Raw genomic sequence first — 13,774 nt, forward strand, 5'->3', positions numbered from 1 at the left:
TGAGTCCCATCATATAGACACATGGTTTCTCCTACCACTGCTATGCTGATGACACACAGCTCTACCTTTCATTTCAACCAGATGATCCCCACAGTAGCTGCACGAATCTCAAGCTGTCTGGCGGGTATCTCGACATGGATGAAAGAACATCACCTGCAGCTCAACCTGGCAAAGACTGAGCTTCTTGTCTTCCCTGCCAATCAGACTGCGCAGCATGATTTCACCGTATATCATCAATTACCTCATCAAGGTCGGCCAGAAATCTCTGAGGACCAACTGACCTTCAAAAGACCACATTGCAAAGAAAGCCTGGTCATGCAGATTTGCACTACACAACATCAGGAAGAGCAGGCCTTTTCTGACAGAGCATGCAACACAACTTCTCATCCAAGCCCAGGTCATTTCTTGGCTTGATTACTGCAATGCTCTGCACAAAATGCAGATGGAGGGCAGGAAGTGATTTTGTACATAGGGAAGCACTATGAAATGCCTATGTTTTGCATCGTTTATGGTATCTTTTGAACCACAAGGAGCTTTTATTGTGTACCAAAAGTTATTGTTCATCAGGGGGGAAAAAATGCAAGAAATTTAGTGAAAAACGCAGGAAAAAGTGACCACTTTGTTAATACAACTTGCATATGCAACCTCTAAAAAAAATAAAAAATATGCCTCCATAGTTTTGTATGCTTTCATTAGTTTTCTGGAGAGAAGGATGTCCATGCCCGGTTGCATAAAGTACCTTATGGGTTAGTTCACCCAAAAATGAAAATTCTGTCATCAATTACTCACCTCATGTCGTTCCACACCTGTAAGACCTTCGTTAATCTTCAGAACACAAATTAAGATATTTTAGTTAAAATTCAATGGCTCCGTGAGGCCTTCATAGGGAGCAATGACATTTCCTCTCAAGATCCATAAAGGTACTAAAAACATATTTAAATCGGTTCATGTGGTTCAATATTAATATTATAAAGCGATGAGAATATTTTTGGTGCGCCAAAATAATGACTTATTTAGTGATGGCCGATTTCAAAACACTGCTTCAGGAAGATTCGGAGCACAAATTAATCAGTGTATCGAATCATGATTCGGATCGCATGTCAAACTGCCAACAGCTGACTTTGGCGCTCCGATCGGCAGATTCGATGTGCTGATTCATTATTATCCGATGCTTCCTGAAGCAGTGTTTTGAAATCGGCCATCACTAAATAAGTCGTATATTTTGTTCTTTTGGCGCTCCAAAAATATTCTCGTTGCTTTATAATATTAATATTGAACCACTGTACTCACATGAACTGATTTAAATATGTTTTTAGTACATTAATGGATCTTGAGAGAGGAAATGTCCATTGCTCCCTCTGCAGGCCTCACAGAGCCATCGGATTTCAACTAAAATATCCTAATGTGTGTTTTGAAGATGAATGAAGGTCTTACAGGTTTGGAACGGCATGAGGGTGAGTAATTAATGACATAATTTTCATTTTTGGGTGAACTAACTGTAATTTTCTTCAGTATAACATACGTTTTGGAAAACTTCACCTTAAGTGTTACACGGAGTGAGCAGGTTCAATCCAAGTCTTGTAACGAGACATGATCAGCAACTTTATATGATAAACATTTTAATTTAAGCATTTATTCACATACTTAGCATTCCCTATCATTGGCAACAATACAATTTTATAACAGCAAAACCTGGGTCGCTGCCGTAAAACACTTAGAGAACTGTTTAAGGGATTATATCAAAGACTTTATATGCAACACCCTCAAGTCATTCCCATAGGTAAGGGAAAACCATGCCTTTAGTCACATACTTGTGAGAAAAACTTAAAGTGCTTTACGTAACCGGGCACTGGAGAATTTGTTTACCATCTCGATGACAGGAAAATATTCCAATTCAGTAGAAAAACCGCTCCTCTTTATAACGCAAGGACCATGTCTGACATATGTTGTGATTTTCTGTTTATACCTCTCTTGTAATAGTGTCTAAACCACTACATTAAAGGGTTTAATTCACCCAAAAATGAAAATTATGTCATTTATTACTTACCCTCATGCGGTTCCACACGCGTAAGACCTTTGTTAATCTTCAGAACACAAATTAAGATATTTTAGTTGAATAATGACGGCTCTTGTCTCCGTGAATACAGTAAGAAACGATGGTAACTTTAACCACATTTAACAGTACATTAGCAACATGTTAACAAAACATTTAGATAGACAATTTACAAATATCACTAAAAATATCATATCATGATATCATGTCAGTTATTATTGCTCCATTGCTAGTCTGATGATTCAGCTGTGCACAGATCCAGACGTTAATACTGGCTTGTCTAATGCCTTGAACATGGGCTGGTATATGCAAATGTTGGGGGTGTACATATTAATGATCCGGGCTGTTGTGTTATGTTGAGATTCGCCTGTTCTTCGGAGGTCTTTTGCACAAATCAAATTTACATAAGGAGGAGGAAACAATGGTGTTTGAGACTCACTGTATGTAATTTCCATGTACAGAACTCGAATTATTTAACTATGCTGAGGTAAATTCAATTTTCAATTCTAGGGCACCTTTAAAGAAAAGCGAATTCTAAATTCTAAAACTGTTCATAATTGCTTGTGAAACATGTGCAGGCTTTTCTCAGCATGTGTGATTAACTGTACAAGAAATGTACAATATTTGATTTAAAAAAAGATTAAAAAGCATCAATTCATACTCTTGCATCACACACATCAGCCTTTTTAAAGATGTTTATCTTAATCAAACGGGCCGACTGAAGGCTCAGCATCACCTCATGTTTTTGCACACGACAGCAGGAAGCCCGTCTGCCTGAAATTGCTTTGAAATTGGACAACACTTCAAAGACCTTCAGCTGTTATACACAAGCACTTTATCCATTTTCCACAAGCTCTTCTGGACTCCTACTACACTTTGAGGTTGTGGGGGACATCTCTGAAAGCTCCAGGTTTACCCTGTAGACAATTATAAAGACAAGCTGCAAAGATGAGTTTCCATTAGCAATTCACCAGCACCATTATGCTGAGACAGACCGCCGTCCTCACAAACCTGAGGCAACTGGCGTTATCTCTTACCTTGAGACTGTGGAACCAATGCAGAATTGTGTTAAAGCCCTAGTTGAGCTATTAAGACATTTGAATGTATCCGACGTGATGCTCCAGGGTGTTAATTCATTCTTAAGTACATTACAATGTACTTAAGAATGGCCATGAAAGAAATCTGATTTATTCCACTGAGCTACTTGATTTGCCGTTTCACTCAATGAATAATAAATTGAATTCATAGACCCGAGTTATAATGGAGGTTCAGATTAAATGGATGCCTAATGTTTTCCCATGTGGCTTGACTATAATAGGGGTTTTTAATGACAAGGCCCCCAAATATGATGATTGGCCTTATTAAAATATGTACTCTATGTATACAGACTCATTTACACTGTGAGAAAAAAATATTACTGTATTTTTCTGAAAAATAAGTCACACGGGGTCAAAACTGTTTAGAGAGGGGAAAAAAAAAAGTCACATCGGTGTATAAATCACATTTTAGAAATAATGTAAACCCCAGTAAATAAAACAAAATGTTTACAAACACTATAAACATTTATTTTAGTTCCAATCACTCCATCATAAATCTTTTAAATTTAATGTTATTCAGAACAGAACAGGAATGACACATGCAAATATAAAACAAACAAATTATAGTGGCATTCATTATAAATAATTATTATAAACACCAAGCCTAAACAAATCTATTTAAAGTGAGACTGAAACTATTGGTGTGTGGGAAATGCACTGGACAAATAAACTTGGGTTCACGTGCCTCTCATTCGACAAATACAAATGTGTGTTTTTCATGTTTGTCATTAATTGCATTCATTGCAATATCAGTCGCTCAGCAATACAAGTCGCAACATGTTTCAGATGATTAAAAAACTTGGAAAATATGGTAAGCATGACATTATAAAAGCAACATGTTGTTGCCAAAATTAAAAAAAAAAAAATTTAAAAACTACACTAAAAGTAAATGCATAATCGTTTGTCATTTATTTTAGTTTATTATTGAGTTATTATTGTCAATGAGTGTCGTAACACTTTGATTTTACTGTATTTAAATTACACTGTTAAAAAAAAAAATAAAAACATTCTCCAAAAATTATTGGAGTGCAGTTTACAAGAAAATATTATTTCAGTCTTTCCTTAAAAATGTCATGTTTAATTCAATGTGCTACTTATCTTTTCTTTGTAAATATTTGTTTACTAGCAGTTTCTGGGTGAAAATTGTTAATGTTAAATCCTACACTAATGCCTTTTTCAGTGTAGTAAAAGAAACTTTGTATGCGGTTTGATGCATCTCAAAAAATGTATATATGATACTCAAATATCTTGATTAAACTTTTGCTGGTTAAATGATGCTTTAATAGAAAATGTCTAAAGTCTAAATAACAGGTGGTCCAAAACACACGGAGGAAACATTGCCGTTTACACTACAAATGCAAAGTGGTTACATTTTTGACTACCTACAAATGTGTTTTGAGTAATAGGAACACAAAGCGTTTTGGACAGCTCAAAATGTGCTCTGCACTTGCACTCAGACCACCTGAAATAGATGTTAACACCAGGAATAAATGGAGTCCATGACTGACACAAGTTCAGCTGATGTGGACAACCATGACACCCAAACAAATCTATACCATAATGAAATGTCCCATTCGGAGACACCTCCAAACTGAGCAGCGAAGCTGATCCAGGTATGGAAAAAGACATTATAATATATTACGGGGGAAACAACAAATCTTCATTACCCTTTAAGAGCGAGCTTCACTCTGTGGCATTTTCGAACACAGCTTATGACATAATGACTGACGACTGAACGATCTCCCCAGCTCTCCATTCATTAAACATAGATTAGCTCCTTTCTGAAGAGTTCAATGCCTCTGATAAATTACCAAACTCTGACTAAAACAAAAAGAAGTAAAACTCACCTGATGAAAGATGAAATCTTGCACACAAGCATATTAAAAATTCAAACTCAATGCCGTGAAATGCACATGATAGATCCAGAATAAAAATCTCAAAAATTAGTGCATTTAAACAGCTGTTGCAGTGAATGAATAGAAGTATTTCAATAAAACTACACCTTCTTACACCTTACTTAAAGGGATAGTTGGTGCAACAGATCACCTAACTCACGGATCATATTATGGTTTTCAAATCACGGACGGATTGATGGATGGATGGAATACAAATAAAAATGGGGTATTTTGAGACAAAATGTAACTTTGCTTTCAGATTATTACAATGGCGAATCAAGGTCTCTTTTGCCTCTTCTTGCATTTGAATCGTTTAAAAACGCTTGAGTTTTTTTTTTATATATTGCAAATAATATACTTTCCCTATATGTTTAAATTAGGCATGTGATGGTATCAAATTTTCATGTTGCGATTAATTGATGAAGCTTTTATCACGCTATACGGTATTATCACGATATTAAAATAAGTTGCAAAACCATTTTTGTCATAGTTTAACAGGTTTAAGAAGAGAGAAATTTTCAAACAGATTAAAATGCAAAAGAATGAGGCTATAAAGAACAACAGATAACACTTTACTCTATTTAATGCATGAACTAAGATTGAGCAATAGCTACATTTGTTACAGAAAGTGTTATTTTTTGTTAATGTTAGTTTAGAAACACAACTGATCATTGTTAGTTTTATCTCAGGTCCATTAAATAAGTTATTTTTAATACTTTATAAGTATTTTTATTGTCAGTTTAGTGATAATGAATTAACATGTTAACTAATGAAGCTGTATGTTTTCAAAGTTTTACTGAACAATAATCAGAACATTTCTAATCATTAGGGCATGTTGTAGTCCAGATTAAAATATAAAAATGTTTAGGTTTGAAAATAAATTTTAAGTCTTCAGTATTCAGTATTTGGTGCTGAGATGAACAACACTGAGATTACAAAAAAATGAATGGCTGTTTGAAGCATTTTAAAAACTTCACTAGCGCAGTTACTTTGTTTGCACGGTTTCCGTGGTAACTGCTGCATTCTGCTGTTCCATCAGCGCCCTCTGCTGTCAGAGAGTGAACGCGCACTTTCATTCAGCTCGTCTCCTTCACTCGTTCCGCCATGTGCTTCTCGTGCACGTTGGGATTGTTTACATCTGAGCGCGTGTCCTTTTGACGCAGAATACAGCGGTGTTGTGCATTTTATACGATTGATGGGTAAAGTATTCTTAATTGCCTTATAAAAAATTAATAATTGGTAATAAATTATTATTTACAGTATTCTGAAGTGCCTACGATTACAAAATCATGCATATTCATTATCGCAATTTATCGCATTACCGAATATCGGCACAAGTCTAGTTTAAATGCAATTAATCCACGAATCACATGCATTCCAAACCGTGGGGCCTGGTTCATACGGATCACGGATCAAGTGCGATCCATTGCACCCCTATAGTTCACCCAAAAATGAAAATTCTGTCATCATTTCTTTCTTCTGCTGAACACATAAGATATTTTGAAGAGTGTTTGTGTAACCAAACAGTTGATGGAAATTCGGCAGCTCTGCAATTCGGCACTCCAGTCATGTCCTGTTTATTTATACCACTTTATACGATAGATTGTTTATAAAGCAAGAAGTTTTACAATATTAAACATTAAAAACAGTTTCAGTGTCGCTTTCAATTGGAATTACAACTTCATTTTCTACTATAAAGTGACATTAACAGATGTCTCTATACTGGCACAGTACCTGGCGACTTTAAACTTGCGACGGTGCGGCCTCATCTTAAAAAAAAACCTAGTTTGGATCCCGCATTACCAGCTTACTTTCATGCCATTTCAAACGTGTCTTTTTTTCTAAAATTTTAGAGAAAGTGGTTCTAAATCAACTTCAATCTTACTTGACTATTAATTCAATCTCTGAAAAATTTCAATCTGGTTTTAAATCCTGTCACAGTTCTGCGTCAGCTCTTTTACGAGTTCTGAATGATATCATGCTGATCACTGACTCTGGGCAGTTTATGGCTCTGGTTCTGTTAGACCTCAGTTCTGCCTTTGACTTAGTTGACCATAATACACTTATATCACATCTTGAAACATGTGTTGGCCTTCAGGGCACGGTGTTGCTGTGGTTTCATTCTTATCTCACTAATAGGAGGTATGTTGTTTGCTTTGGAAACCAATCCTCATCTGAAATACATTTAAAGTCTGGTGTCCCACAGGGCTCGATTCTCGGTCCAGTACAGTTTTCCCTTTATATGCTTCCTCTATAATCTATCTTTATGGGGTCTCTTTTCATCTGTATGCTGACAACACACACATTTATATCTACTAAACAGGCTTTAAAGCCTATTTTAGATTGTTTAGACAAACTTTGGCTTGCAAGTAATTTTTTAAAGGGATAGTTTACCCAAAAATGAAAATGTTTATCTGCTTACCCCCAGGGCATTCAAGATGTAGGTGACTTTGTTTCTTCAGTAGAATACAAATGATGATTTTTAACTCCAACCGTTGCCGTCTGTCAGTCGTATAATGCATGTCAATGGGAACTCAATCTATAAGAGTCAAAAAAACATGCATAGACAAATCCAAATTAAACCCTGCGGCTCGTGACGACACATTGATGTCCTAAGACACGAAACGAACGACTTGTGCGAGAAACCGAACAGTATTTATATTATTTTTTATCTCCAAAACACCACTATGTCTAACTGCTTTGAGCTTCCGGTTAGTGAGGTCTGAACACGTTCTGACGACGGCAGTGATGTCTCACACTCATTGAAGCAAAGCGTGAGACATCAGTTCCATCATCAGAACGTGTTTTTTGACCTCACTAACTGGATGCTGAACGCAGTTGGACATAGTGGTGTATTAGAGGTAAAAAATGATATAAATACGGTTCGGTTTCTCGCACAAACTGATCGTTTCGTGTCTTAGGACATCAATGTGTCGTCACGAGCCGCAGGGTTTAATTTGATTTGTCTGTGCATGTTTTTTTACTCTTTTAGATGAAGTTCCCATTAACATGCATTATACGACTGACTGCAACGGCTGGAGTTAAAAATCATCATTTGTGCTCTACTGAAGAAACAAAGTCACCTACATCTTGGATGCCCTGGGGGTGAGCAGATAAAACATAAAATTTTAATTTTTGGGTGAACTATCCCTTTAAGCCTCAATGAAAGTAAAACAGAATTTATTTTGTTTGGCTCAAATGACCACTGTGTACATGATTTTGATTCAGCACTACGTGTAAGAAATTTAGGTGTTTCGTTTGATAATCTTAAATTTGATAAACAGATGAGTGCTTTGGTCGAGTCCTGTTTTTATCATCTTCGTCTCTAAAGAAGCTTGAAATGGTTATGCATGCTTTTGTAACATCTCGCTTAGATTACTGCAACTCATTGTATATCGGTGCTCCTCACTCATGCGCTTCACGTCTGCTGTTGGTTCGGCTTCTTTGTGGGAAGCGTAAACACGAATCTATTACACCAGTTTTGATTTCATTGCATTGGCTGCCAGTCAAATGTAGAATTGATTTAAAAATTGCATTGTCTACAAATCTCTTTATAATCAGGCTGATTTGCTACATCCATACACAATCAAGAGCACTCAGATCGGCTGATTCTGGTTTATGGCAAGTTTCCAGGGCACATCTCAAAAACAGAGGCTTTGTTGTGGAATAGTCTCCCAATTCATATTCGAGCTGCCTCAACTCTTTCTATTTTTATCGGCCTTAATGCACGTAACAAGTGGAAGATGACAGAGGATGAGTATGATACTGGGTTTGATGAGAGAAATAAAAAAAATCTGAAGAAGATGGCTAAAATTGCATGCTAAGTGTACAGAGCAGCACCCACAAAAATGATTTGCTGGCCTTTCTAAAAGATTTTTTTCTTAATCTGAATACATTTAATTATTTTTGAAAACCAATGTTTTTTTTTGTTGTTGTTTTTTGTTTTTCCATATTGTGGTTAAGACAGCTTTGGCTGTAACATATGTCCTCTCAAGTCTTATCTTTTTAATAATGTATGAAAAACCCTGATTAGTACGTGACCTAAAAGGTGCAGCAGCGGGAAATAGCCCAAGCACTGAAAGCCCTGCTTACGTCTCTTCTAACCAGTGTCTGGCTGCTACTGTGTGTTATTGAGCTAGACAGATGCCAGACAGGGTCAGATAAAGATATCACAACACCGAAGACACCAAGACATGGACTGAAACAAATGATTCATCTCACACAAAGATCCTAACCGGAGACGGATCAATGTCTAAAAGGAGAGAAACGCAGTATATAGTCACCACTCCCCAAATTCTTTTTTTAATTTTTCTGCATTGCATTTTAATGGTTAAATTAAATTTTAGTAATCAAAAAGCATGTGAATAGCATGTCAAATAGCATGTCTTATTTGTTGAAATCAAGAAACAAATAATTTAACACAATTTTTTTTAAGTTTAACAAAATTACAAATTGCATTATACAGCAAATTCCATTTCCATGACTGGATTCTGCGATTCGATCTGCGTTTTCATGGGTCCCTGTCACGGAAATCATAGCGCATTTTTTCTTTTCTATTACAGAAAGAATATGTATGAGCAATGAGATCAAGTGTCTGCGAGCTGTAAAGTTATGCAAGATGAGGACTCAAGGGTTGCCATTTGAAGATGTTGTGTTCTCCAGTCTGCTCTCTCTTTGATGCAGTCAGATGAAAGCATTTTAATTGCACATCTGTGAGCAGGAGTGAAATAGCAGACACTACAAACAGGCTAATTCATTCTGGTCACATACATTGGGATGCATATTAACAACTAAAAGAATAGTTCTCTCTGTAAACAAGTTTTTGAGTTTTGCTTGGAGTCTTTGTTATATATATATATATATATTTATTTTATACAATTTATACAAAAATATATGGCAACCATCCATCATATGGCAAAGAGAAAAAAAAAAATCAAACAAGCAGTGAGTATTTTGGGAGAGCCATTAAAAGTGGAGTGTCTCTCTGACAGCTATAAAATGCAGAAACTGAACAAGTGACCAGCATCCACCCAGCATGCCGGCAGCAAATGAAGCGAAAAAATAATACAGTAATTTGCATTATTATGGGACCCGTGGGGCAGACTAGAGAAAATAGCCTTTGAGACGCTAATGAGGAGAGATAAGGGCAGGTTAACACATGGGGTAATGAGATATAGCATGTGTCATTCCTTCAGTTGATACCCAGACCTGCCACTTATCATTCAAACCTCACCTTTTGACTGGAGTTGAGATCAAATCAACATGGAAAAAACAGGAAGAAATGATTGAAGAAAGAAGTAGGCAAAGAAGGGGAGGGAAAAGGTACAGTGGAGAAAGAAGTAGTACAGGGGAAGGAAGGAAGGAAGGAAGGAAGGAAGGAAGGAAGGAAGGAAGGAAGGAAGGAAGGAAGGAAGGAAGGAAGGAAGGAAGGAAGGAAGGAAGGAAGGAAGGAAGGAAGGAAGGAAGGAAGGAAGGAAGGAAGGAAGGAAGGAAGGAAGGAGGACAAGGAAAGAGAAAGAGGAAAATGAAAAAATTAAGGGGAGGAAATGAACAGGAAGAGGTAAAAGGGAAGATGGATGGATGGATGGATGGATGGATGGATGGATGGATGGATGGATGGATGGATGGATGGATGGATGGATGGATGGATGGATGGATGGATGGATGGATGGATGGATGGATGGATGGATGGAACAGGAAGAGGAAAACTATGATGGATGGATGATGGATGGATGGGAAGAGGGAGAGAATCACATAGATGAAGTAAAGAAGGAAGGAAATGAACAGGAAGAGGAAAAAAGATGAGGATAGATGGATGGATGGATGGATGGATGGATGGATGGATGGATGGATGGATGGATGGATGGATGGATGGATGGATGGATGGATGGATGGATGGATGGATGGATGGATGGATGGATGGATGGATGGAACAGGAAGAGGAAAACTACGATGGATGGATGATGGATGATGGATGGATGGATGGAAGAGGAAAACTACGATGGATGGATGGATGGATGGATGGATGGATGGATGGATGGATGGATGGATGGATGGATGGATGGATGGATGGATGGATGGATGGATGGATGGATGGATGGATGGGAAGAGGGAGAGAATCACATAGATGAAGTAAAGAAGGAAGGAAATGAACAGGAAGAGGAAAAAAGATGAGGATGGATGGATGGGAACAGGGAGAGAATCACATAGATGAAGTAAAGAAGGAAGGAAATGAACAGGAAGAGGAAAAAAGATGAGGATGGATGGATGGGAACAGGGAGAGAATCATGAAGATGAAGTAAAGAAGGAAGGAAATGAACAGGAAGAGGATGAAGGGGACACAATGGATGGATGGATGGAAATGAACATGAAGAGGAAGAGGAAGAGAAAAGGGATGGTGAAGGAAGGAAGGAAAGAGAAGGAGAGAGAAAATGAAATATGGAGGAGGAAGAAGAGGAAATCAAACCAACACTGTGTGATGAAGGCTTCAGTGAAACGATGAGCTCAGTACTTGGAAGAGATCACATCAGGTTACTGGAATTCCACAAGCTCAACAAACTCTTCCCTGAATACCCAGAATGCAACAGCCCATACAGACATAAAAGACAGCAACACACAGATGGTTTTCTACTTTCTCTTAACCTCAGTAAACAAGAACACAAAAGACCCAAGAGTTTTTGACAATAGTTTGATGTTCACATTGTTCCACCACAGCTATTACTGCTCTCGGAACAAAACCATTACACCATTTCACCCATAAAATACCCCAAGTGCAAACTACCAACTTTGTCCATCGTAAATGGGCAACTAATCAGAGTAACAAAGTAGCACGATTTGTCTATGTGCACCGGTTGAGTTTTCCAGACACTCAATCCTGCAACAGCTTGGCCTGTAGTTACAGCAGAGCCTGACAGGTGTTCAGTCACCCAACCTGGGGATGTGGAGCAGGGCAACAATAGAGAATGTGGGAAATGGTGTTGTGTGTCATGGGAGGATGAACGGCGTGTGATTCGGCGTCTTTGGACCCGAGCCATGGTAATTACTTCGCTGGGGGTTGCTGGGTTGGCATCTCACTCTCTTTCGGTCGAACTGTTTGCCAACAGTGCCAGTAAAAGTGACTACACCAGCTGTCCAAACACGAGGAGGGGGTTTGACCAGAGACTGTGCACATGTATTTCAAAATGATTGCAATGTCACTACATTCTACCAGCAATGTCTATGTGCTGAGAGCAGAGCTTAAAGGAACAGTCCAACTCGAAATGAAAAGTGCGTCAGGATTTCAAGCTTAAAAGTATCATAGAAAATATCCATATGACTTGTCACTGTGAAGGCAAGACCAAAATTTAGCTCGTCTTTCAGCCACTCAAGACCAGGTGCACCAAATGGTTCAACTATTGCACCCTGAAGGGGGTGCCTTGCATCAGCAGGACTCGTGACAGAATGGTTTGATGAACATGAAAGTGAAGTTGAACATCTCCCATGGCCTGCAGAGTCACCAGATCTGAATATTTTTGAGCCACTTTGGGGTGTTTTGGAGGAGAAAATCAGAAAAACTTTTTTCTCTGCCAGTATCAGGTAGTGAACTGGCCACTGTTCTGGAGGAGGAATGGCTCGAAATCCCTCTGGACACTGTGAAGGACTTGTATCGGTCTTTCCCAAGACAAATTGGTGCTGTATTGGCCGCAAAAGGAAGCCCTGCACCATACTAATAAATTATTGTGGTCTAAAACCAGGTGTTTCAGTGTCATTGTCCAACCCAAGTAGTTAAGTGGCCTTAACTACTATGTACTTGCATCAAAAAATAAGTACAATGTACTTATTGGGTTCATATTGAATTGCAAAACACATTTGCAGCTATACGGGTAAGGTTAGGGAAAGCTTTGGTGGTATGGGTAGGTTTAAGGGTAGGGGTAAGGGTTTAGGGATGGGTCAACAGTGTAATTATAAATGCAATTTACAATGTACAATGTAAAAACATGTATGTACACAATAAGTGCATTGTATCAAATTATTAATTTAAATGTAAGTACATAGTAGTTAAGGCCGCTTAATATAAAATGGGTCCATATATATAGTATTCCCTACATAATGGGGACCAAATGCCCCCACAAGTACAGTAATTAGGGCTGTCAAACTTAGTTGAACTCAGTTTAACATGTTAAAAATATTTATTGTAGCATCCATTTTTACTTCATAATTTGGCTAGCGTTACATTATATGATCACGCCCTTATTCACGCAAATGCTTTTTAACCATTCAATCACCACTGTCTGTGAATGTCATGTGAGACACACACGACTGAAAGACGAGCACCAGTACAGAGTTCTCTGTCACGCTTGACAAACAATAACACACTAACAGCTAAAATGGCCGTTTTGTCTAGTATCCTCATAAGAGCAGTCTTAAATCAGTCCTTCCAGGATTTCTGATTTTTGCGGCCTAAAATTTGCGGTAATATTTACAGCATGTTTTCACAGAGATCATCGCCCCCAGTGGTGAAACATTGAAATTTCGAAACGTTTCGAAACACTTATGACGTAACGAAGCCTCGCTTACTGAAATCATGTGACTTTGGCAGTTTGATACGCGCTCTGAACCAAGGTTATTTTCATAAACGTAAACGAAAATTGAAACTAAGACTAAAACTATTAGTTAAAAAAACATTTTCGTTAACTGAAATAAAATTTTAAATTCATAAGAAATGAAAAACTAAAACTAAACGAAACTAG

At 37.7% G+C, this 13,774-nt stretch overlaps 1 protein-coding gene across 3 annotated transcripts in view; it reads right to left on the reverse strand.

The window, feature by feature from the left end:
- The window catches only part of LOC137007355 (zinc transporter ZIP11-like), a 169,425-nt gene that overhangs the window by 115,917 nt on the left and 39,734 nt on the right, over positions 1–13,774 (reverse strand). The gene's annotated exons all lie outside the window — the stretch shown is intronic.

Source organism: Chanodichthys erythropterus, chromosome 19, assembly GCF_024489055.1.
Source record: "Chanodichthys erythropterus isolate Z2021 chromosome 19, ASM2448905v1, whole genome shotgun sequence".
In the NCBI taxonomy this organism is placed as follows: domain Eukaryota; kingdom Metazoa; phylum Chordata; class Actinopteri; order Cypriniformes; family Xenocyprididae; genus Chanodichthys; species Chanodichthys erythropterus.